The sequence below is a fragment of the Cyprinus carpio genome, chromosome A11 (assembly GCF_018340385.1).
Source record: "Cyprinus carpio isolate SPL01 chromosome A11, ASM1834038v1, whole genome shotgun sequence".
In the NCBI taxonomy this organism is placed as follows: Eukaryota; Metazoa; Chordata; class Actinopteri; order Cypriniformes; family Cyprinidae; genus Cyprinus; species Cyprinus carpio.
The window spans coordinates 3,329,734-3,339,944 of NC_056582.1; positions in this window are offsets into that span (position 1 = coordinate 3,329,734).

Below are 10,211 nucleotides of genomic sequence, written 5' to 3' on the forward strand. Positions count from 1 at the left end.
TCCAGTTTGCATATCGGTCCAACCAGTCGACCGATGATGCCATCTCAACTACCCTCAACTCAGCACTCACACATCTAGAGAAAAAAGACTCATACGTCAGAATGCTGTTCATAGACTTCAGTTCAGCATTCAACACAATCATCCCTCAACAGCTCATTCACAAACTGGTCGAGCTGGGGCTCAACACTTCGCTGTGCAACTGGCTGTTGGACTTTCTGACTGGAAGACCTCAGGCAGTACGTGTCGGCAGCAACACATCCAGCACCATCACACTGAACACTGGGGCCCCCCAAGGATTTGTGCTGAGCCCCCTCCTCTTCACTCTGCTGACCCACGACTGCACACCGTCACACAACTCCAACCTCTTCATTAAGTTTGCGGATGACACGACTGTGGTGGGTCTCATTAGCAACAGAGATGAGACAAACTACAGGAGCAAGGTGAGCCGCCTGGCCTGGTGGTGCAGTGACAGTTGTTGACTTCAGGAGAACGCACACTCAGCATGTTCCTCTGACCATCAACGGTGCGACTGTGGAGAGAGTGAGCAGCACCAAGTTCCTGGGTGTGCACATCACAGAGGACCTCTCCTGGACCGACAACACTGCAGCACTGGCCAAGGAATCACAGCAGCGTCTCTACTTCCTCCGCAAACTGAGGAGAGCCAGAGCCCCACCCCCCATCATGTACACCTTCTACAGAGGCACCATCGAGAGCATCCTGACTAGCTGCATCACTGTGTGGTATGGCGCCTGCAACGCGTCCTGCCGGAAGACTCTGCAATGCATAGTGAGAGCAGCTGAGAAGATCATTGGTGTCTCTCTCCCCTCCCTCCAGGACATTTATGTAACCCGTCTCACTCGCAAAGCCCTCTGCATTGCAGGTGATCCCACTCACCCGTCACACAGCTTCTTCAGTCTGCTGCCATCAGGGAGGAGACTGCGGAGTCTCCAGGCCAGGACCAGTTGACTGAAGGACAACTTCATACATCAGGCTGTCAGGAAGCTGAACTCGCTCCCGAACTTGCCCCCCCCGTCCCTCTTCTGCCCCAGGCACCACTGAACTATAACCCCCCCCCCCACTCCCACATCTCCAGGTCCTTCCACCACCCCCTCCCTCTAACATACGATGACATGCACCAGTCACTTTGTGCAGCATTGGTCTGCTCACTACCTCATTCACCATGGAACTGACGTCATTCTACCACCTCATCAGTCAGTTTAAATAAAATAACTGCTCTTGAACACTTTGTCACTTTAATCAGACTGAATAAGCTATTTTTATGCACTAAAAATCTTTTTATCTGCACTGTTTGTTCACTGGTTTGCACTCTATCTGCCATGTGCCTTGCGCTGCTTTAATTTAACCTTATTTTTATTTTATTTTTTCTATTATGTCTTTTTTACATTCCCTTATTGTATAGTTTTATCTTATATTTTATATTTGATCTAAATTTTTAGGCTCTACTGTTAGTGTTATCTGTATGCACCCGGGGGTCTGAGAGTAACGCAATTTCGATTCTCTGTATGTATGTACTGTACATGTGGAAGAATTGACAATAAAGCAGACTTGACTTGACTTGACTTGACTTAATGACTGAATGCCTATACAAGCTGCTGCTACTGCACAAGGGACTGAACTGCTGAGAGCTCAGTTAATTAGCCATATAAGTACCTAGGCAAATGCCTATTTTAACATGGTGTCTACACCAGACATGAGTGGCACAATATGACCCAAATCAATAGACCTGTAATGATAGGTAAAGCGGTCTGCAATGTATGCAGTGCGATATGGCCAACACAACCAAACTTCTGCTACTGCTGCTATTGATTATATTTACTAACATTTCAATACTTAGTTGAAGTACATGATGTTGTTGTTAATGATATTCACAATTTTGTAGCAGTTATTGTGTTAGTTGTTGCAGTTGTAATATTTAATCAGAATTTGTTAAGCATAATCTACTGCTGCTGCACGAAACCTACTGTAAACCCTTTTAAATAAGCAAAGTAATAAATACCTATTGCACTTTAAAGAGTTAATTTACCCTCCATGAGTTATGACTAAATTTTTATGCAACTAAATTGCTTTATGCTACTGCTGCTATATTAGCCATAATAACATGACTTGCTATGCATACTGTTGCTAATATTATTTCTAACCTTGCATCTAAATTTGCTATGCATGCTATAAAATTTGCTAACATTGCGATCTGAATAACTATGCATACTGCTGCACAAAAGTACTTAGAATTGCTACTGCCCCTTTATTAAATATCCAAACAACCAAATAATGCTTATTTCTCTTTGAGAGATCTATAAACCCTGTTGAACTGAATTGCAAAGTTATAAAATGCCTTTCACCTAAAAAGTTAACTACCATCCCACTGTTATCCTATCACTGAAATTTCATGCAACTAAATTTACTTTATGCTGACGCTGCTACATTTGCAACAATGATAATTGGATTGCCATGCAGACTGCTCCTAATATTTCTAACATTGCATCTGAATTTGTAATCGTGCTGCTGATATTAAAATTAACTAAACTAGCGATCTGAATTGCTATGCATTATCACTGAAATTTCAAGCAACTAAAGTACTTTCTGCTGCCGCTGCTATATTAACAATAATAATTTGACTTTCTGCTGCTAATATTATTTCTAACATTGCATATGAAAATGCTATGCATGCTGGTGCTATTAAATTATGAACAAGATGGTGGCGCGTCCACACGCAGCGGCTTCTCTTGCTCCCGTCAGAACGGTGTTTTCGTGTTTTTTTGTCTTGTGAGTCGAAGTGTTTTTGGACGTCTTCATCGCGTCTACCTGTCTTTAAGCGTGCATACAGTCGTGAGTTTCTGCTGGATGTCGGCAGAACCACATTTTTAGAGTTAAACTCCACGCACACGGAAGAGCTGCGGGACCTCGGTCTGCTCCAGAGGCCTACATCACCGACCCCCACTACTGCATCTCACCCACAGCGGAGGCACCACAAGCAGCGTGAGAGGAAGCAGAAGAGGGGTAAGCGTGGAGGTATCCGGGCTAGGCTAACAGCTAACCCACACAAGCCAGCTATCCCCACCATCGTACTGGCTGACGTACGCTCTTTGGACAATAAACTGGACTACATCCGATTACTACGCTCAGCTCAGAGGACTGTAAGAGACTGTTGTGTTTTTGTGTTCACGGAAACATGGCTTAGCAACAGCGTTCCCGACAGCGCTATTCAGCTCGATCAGCTGACATGCTATCGAGCGGACAGAGCTCTCGTTGCAGGAGGTAAAACCAGCGGCAGTGGGCTTTGTGTTTACATCAATGACGCGTGGTGCCGCAATGCTGTTGTGGTCTGCAAACACTGCTCACCCCTGGTGGAGTTTATGGTTATTAAGTGCCGGACGTTCTATCTACCGAGGGAATATACAGCCATACTGCTCGTTGCTGTATACATTCCTCCTAACTCCAACAACAGCAACAGGAACGATGCACTAAATGAACTGTACCAGCACATCAGTGAGCAGCAGACAGCCCACCCTGATGCTATTCTCATCATAACTGGGGATTTCAACCATGCAGACTTAAAGAGTGTGTTCCCAAAAATACACCAACACGTTAACTTTGTTTACACCACACAGAGAGGAGCTTACAAAGCCCTCCCCCTCCCCCAAGTTGGTGCCTCAGACTGCTAGTTAAAGTCGCCAAACCAGTTCACAAACAAATTCAAGTGTGGCCGGAAGGTTCGTCAGAGGCGCTTCAAGACTGTTTTGACACCACTGACTGGAATGTTTAAGCAGGTTGCCACATACAATAACACCACAGACCTCCAAGAGTACTCAGAGACTGTCACTGCCTACATCACCAAGTGTATTGATGATGTAACAGTCACAAAGACCATCACTGTCCGGGCCAACCAGAAGCCGTGGATGACAGGGGAGGACTACAGACACAGAACGCTGCCTTCAGAGCTGGAGATGAGGTGGGCCTGAAGACAGCTAAGGCCAACCTATCACCCGGCATCAGACAGGCTAAGAGACAGTACTCCAGGAGGATAACCCATCGTTTCAGTGACAGCAGAGACACTTGGAGCCTGTGGCAGGGGATACAGACCATTACGGACTACAAGCCCCCACTGCGGACCTGTGACAGCAACATCTCCCTGCTGAACGAGCTGAACGCCTTCTTCGCTTGCTTTGAGGAACAAAACAGCACCACTGCACAGAAGACTCCACCTCCTCCCGGTGACCAGGTGATGACGCTGACCCCACACAGCGTGAGGAGATCCTTCAGCAGTATAAATGCACGCAAAGCTCCTGACAACATTCCTGGGCTTGTACTGAGAGACTGTGCCGCGGAACTCAATGATGTCTTCACAGACATTTTCAACATCTCGCTTAGTCAGGCTGTTGTTCCGACATGCTTCAAATCTACCACCCTCATTCCAGTCCCGAAGAAGCCGTCTCCATCCTGCTTCAATGACTACGGTCCTGTTGCACTTACTCCTATCCTCATGAAGTGCTTTGAATGGCTAGTCATGCACCATATCAAGTCTGCCCCCCCCCACTCCCTGGACCCCTTCCAATTTGCATATATCGGTCCAACCGCTCAACCGATGACACCATCGCAACTGTCCTCCACTCAGCACTCACACAAAGGACTCATACGTCAGAATGCTGTTCACAGACTTCAGTTCAGCATTCAACACAATCATACCTCAACAGCTCATTTACAACTGGTCCAGCTGGGGCTCAACACTTCGCTGAGCAACTGGCTGTTGGACTTTCTGACTCGAAGACCTCAGGCAGTACGGGTTGCAAGCAACACATCCAGCACCATCACACTGAACACTGTGGCCCCCCAAGGATGTGTGCTGAGCCCCCTCCTCTTCACTCTGCTGACCCACGACCGCACACCATCACACAACTCCAACCTCTTTATTAAGTTTGCGGATGACACGACTGTGGTGGGTCTCATTAGCAACAGAGACGAGACAAACTACAGGAGCGAGGTGAGCCGGCTGGCTGGGTGGTTCAGTGACAACAATCTCTCTCTGAGCGTGGAGAAGACAAAGGAGATTGTTGTTGACTTCAGGAGAGTGCACACTCAGCATGCTCCTCTGAGCATCAACGGTGCGACTGTGGAGAAAGTGAGCAGCACCAAGTTCCTGTGTGTGCACATCACAGAGGACCTCTCCTGGACTGAAAACACAGCAGCACTGGCCAAGAAAGCACAGCAGCATCTCTACTTCCTCCGTAAAACTGAGAAGAGCTAGAGCCCCGGCCCCCATCATGTGCACCTTCTACAGAGGCACCATCGAGAGCATTCTAATGAGCTGCATCACTGTGTGGTATGGCGCCTGCAACGCGTCCTGCCGGATGACCCTTCAACGCATAGTGAGAGCAGCCAAAAGATGCATTGGTGTCTCTCTCCCCTCCCTCCAGGACATTTACGGAACCCGTCTCACTAACAAAGCCCTCTGCATTGCAGGTGATCCCACTCACCCGTCAGCTTCTTCAGTCTGCTGCCATCAGGGAGAAGACTGTGGAGTCTCCAGGCCAGGACAGCTTCATTCATCAGGCTGTCAGGAAGCTGAACTCGCTCCCGAACTTGCCCCCCCGCCACCAGATCCCACATCCCCAGGTCCTTCCACTCCCCCCTCCCACTAACATACGGTGACATGCACCAGTCACTTTGTGCAGCATTGATCTGCTCACTACCTCATTCACCATAGAACTGACGTATTTCTTCTACCTCTTCAGTCAGTTTAAATAAAAGAACTGCTCTCTGAGCCCTTTGTCACTTTAATCAGACTGAATAAGCTTTTTTGCACTACAATCTTTGACATGAATCTTATCAGCACTGTTTTTACACTTCACTGGTTTGCACTCTATCTGCCATGTGCCTTGCGCTGCTTTATTTAACTTTATTTTTATTTTTACTATTTTTTTTTCATGCCCTTATTTGTATAGTTGTATTTTATATTTGATCAGTATCTATCTGGATTTTTAGACTCTACTGTTAATGTTATCTGTATGCACCATGGGTCTGAGAGTAATGCAATTTCAATTCTCTGTATGTATGTACTGATCATGTGGAAGAATTGACAATAAAGCAGACTAGGCTTGCCGCTATAGACGGTGTTGACGGTATTACCGGTTTAAAGCCGAAAAACACCGGTTACATCACTTTCCCACCGTGACACCGTCCCCACCATCGTTTTTTTTTTTTTTAAGTATTTGTTTTTTCTTAAAATATTTATTTGAATTAAGTAAAAATAATAATTATAAATAATTTAGTTTAAAAGTAAGCATACACTATAATTAAAAACTGAAACCGGCTACAATGCTGCGTGCCAAGAGATAGTCACATCACAGATCAGCATAACCACGTCATCTCTTCTTCCTGTGATGCGTCTCATTAAAGACGACACATTGGCCCCATCGGATGAGGACGGACAACTGACAGCCAAACTGAAAGCCGGCATCATAACTATTTTAAGGGTGTCGCATACCGGACGAGAAGTGCAGCGCCACGTCTTTAAAATTCAAACATTGTTTTATGAATGTATGCACGCCGGCAGCGACATTCGGCGTCTGTCCGCGGCGCCCAGCTACGACTCAGTAAAAATAGTAAAAATAAAAATAAAGTTAAATAAAGCAGCGCAAGGCACATGGCTGCTGTTCAAATTCCTGCCGCGCCACAGAGCGCCATCTGCATAGTTTTATATTAAAGTAGCTGGAAATTTAACTTGTGCGTATAGAATTTGCGCGTCGGGTGTGCGATACCTCGAGATGTCCTAGATGCGGCGCAGTGCTTCTCACCCGGTGTGTGACGAGAAATAATGAAGCTCTGCCAGAAGCAAGCCGGCAGCTCATGCACAAGACAATATTCCTGAGCCCCACGCTACCGGGGTGACTATGACCCGAATGTTGAAGAGACCAAGAAACGGTCAACCTCGGTACGAAAGCGCAGTCAACGCACCCATGAGAGAAGAGGGAGAACAAAATGAGGAGGAAGCCGACGTCGAGCCGCAGCCCAAAAAGAAAAAAAACTCTGCAAGCACTGTTAAATAAATGCCAATTTATAGTGTCTTTATTTAGTAAGTTTAAGTTTTATTTTATATTTGTTTCTTATTTATGACTTTATCTTATTTAAACTTTGTGTAATTTATTTAGGCCTATTTTATTTTCTTAATCATTTTAAAAACATTCTAATATTGGCTAAGCAGTAAACGTTCTATGGTTCTTATTTGTTTGGGTCCACAGTTTCCGATTTTCAGTTTTTTTCAGCCTATAGATGGTGGTATTTTTATTCGTTATGTTAATAAAAGGTCTGTATTTAATATCAGTGAGTTTTTTTTTTTATTTTTTTATTTTTTTGTCCATTCAAGCAATTGACTCCGGATTGCCAACTGCCGCTAATTCGAAAGTGAATGTATAACGCGCACGCATTTATAAGCTCTTTAAAAGCAAGGAAGCGAGGAAAAGAGGACACTCCCACCCATCCCCCCACCCCACGGTGATACCGGTATTACCGGTGTTGTCACACGGTGATTAACCGGTGGGAAATTTTCCTCACAGCGGCAACCCTAAAGCAGACTTGACTTGACTTTACTTGACTTATCTAAATGTGACCTAAATACTATGCATACTGCTGCTACAGCTGCATCTGAATTTGCTATGCCATTCTGCTGCTATTAAATTCACTAAAAATTGTGATCTGAATAGCTATGCATACTGCTGCAACAGCTGCATGAAAGTACTCAGAATTACTAAGAGTCTTTTTTAAACAATGAAACGCCAACAAATAATGCCTATTTTGCTTTGAAGAGTTCACAAAATCTCTGTACACCCTGGTAAATAAACAAAATTATAAAAGCCTATTTCAATTTAAAAGAGTTACTTACTCCACAATTTATCACTGAAATTTCATACAAGTTGCAACCAGATACTTCCTGCTGCCGCCGCTATAAACAACTAGTAATTTGACTTGATTTTCTATGCATACTGCAATTAACAATTAGCTAATAACGTGATCTGAATTCTATGATACTGCTGCTACACTCCATGAAAGTACTATAGTTGCTGTAAGCCCAACTGAATACACAAATAGTAAATTCCAGTTTAAGAGTGTCCTATTATTAGCTACATTGGGCTACTGATTGGAAATTTTTTATTATTAGTAGTATCTTTATATTTTAAACAAATTCATGATTAATTATCTTTAAACTGTCACTAAACATGACTTTTATAACAAACTCTTCACTATCATCTGACGAATGCAATAATGCACTGAAATCAGAGTGAAAATCGTTTACTTATCTAGCTGTTAAGTTTCAGAGAACTCTGAAAGCGCACTGCAGGAATCTCAAGTGAATGCTAGCCCGCCATTTAAATGCAAGAAGGTAAGCTCATTGGCTGCATATGCAGCATGAACCAATCAGCTTGTGGCAAGTCGTTTAACTCTCTGAATAGCATCAGTTACATTAACACCCTGTCAGCCAGCACCATCTAGAGTTTCATGACTGAACTATATATTTGTAATGTAGAATATGTGTTACATAAATACATTAAATGTAGAACATATAAAAAAAGTGCTCATGGCTCGTCTGACAGTGGGTGCCCCACCCCACCCCACACATAAAAGTGAAATTCCACCTATGCCTGAGTGCAATTTATTCTGGGATAGGGTAGGATGCAAAGGATCCATCTGTTGTACCTTTTATTTGCCTTAGAAACAGAAGGCGCATTTGAAGTTGCTTTCGAATTGTGGCAGTCTTCATAGTGCCACTGTGATACAATCACACTTCAAATGTGGCCTTCAAAGTGTGCAGTCTTCACATTGAGACAGCCTTCGTAGTACCGAAGCAATCACACTTTAAATGTAGGCTTCATTTGCGCAGCGCTTACAATGGGACACATTGGGCTGGTGTCTTCAAGATTATTAGAAAACTACAGGCAGGTGTGTTTGATTAGGGTTGGAGCTAAACTCTGCAGGACAGATGACGTTACTCAGCCCTGCACTATTGGAGTCATCTCTCATGCACTGCTTAAGCGGTCTGTCTCTTTATTGCCCTCTTAGTGCATCATCATTAGCAGACGCTCTCTTAAAGGGAAAGTACAATCTTTTTGGGCCCCACACTCTAATACCACCCAGTTACATTCTCCCCTACTGACCTGTCAACGTCCTCAGTGACAGTGTCACTCTTTGACTTCTTCTCTAAAGATTGCTCACAAATTGGCTATCATCTGAGAAACAGCACTGTGACTAAGGGCTGATCTAGGCTCATGGAGTTGATTTGAATGTTGACCTACATTAAGTGACGTGACATGCAGCCAAGTATGGTGACCCATACTAAGAATTCGTGCTCTACATTTAACCCTTCCAAAGTGCACACACACAGCAGTGAACACACACACACCGTGAACACACACCCGGAGCAGTGGGCAGCCATTTATGCTGAGGCACCTGGGGAGCAGTTGGGGGTTCGGTGCCTTGCTCAAGGACACCTCAGTCGTGGTATTGCCGGCCCGAGACTCGAACCCACAACCATAGCGTTAGGTGTCAAATTCTCTAACCACTAGGCCACGACTTCCCCCTTATCATTATATCCCCCCTCCTTTACCTTTTGAGCATGGCTCATGTTTCTAACAGTAATCTTGGGGGGTAGACTTATTTAAAGTAATATAATTATCTGGCTTTAGCCAGGTTTCTGTCAAATAGAGCACATCTAGTTTATGATCTGTGATCATAACATTTACAAAAAGTGCTTTTGTAGAAAGGGATCTAATATTTATTAAGGCAAGCTTTGTCATTTGTTTATCAGTATCATAGCTGTGTTTTATTTGTTGAACTTCAATTAAAGTGTTACCCTTAATTTATTTGGACATTTTTTGTATTTGCTAGTTCGAGGAACAGACACAATATCTATAGTATGATATCTAGGTGAAAGCGCCTCTATGTGCAGGTATTTCAAAGTCACAAATTACTTGCCTACAATTGGTCCAAAATGCTGCTGCTAGATTTTGTTAAAATAGTCGCAAATGTGACCACATAGGGCCCTTCATTGGCTGCCTACCCTTACCAAAAAATAGTATACTTCAAGTTTATTTTATTAAGTATACTTAAGTAAAGTTCAAGTATATTTAGACTTTTTGTAAGTATAAGTCAAGTATACTTAAATGTCATTTTAAGTATATTTCTGAGGAGTACATAAAGCC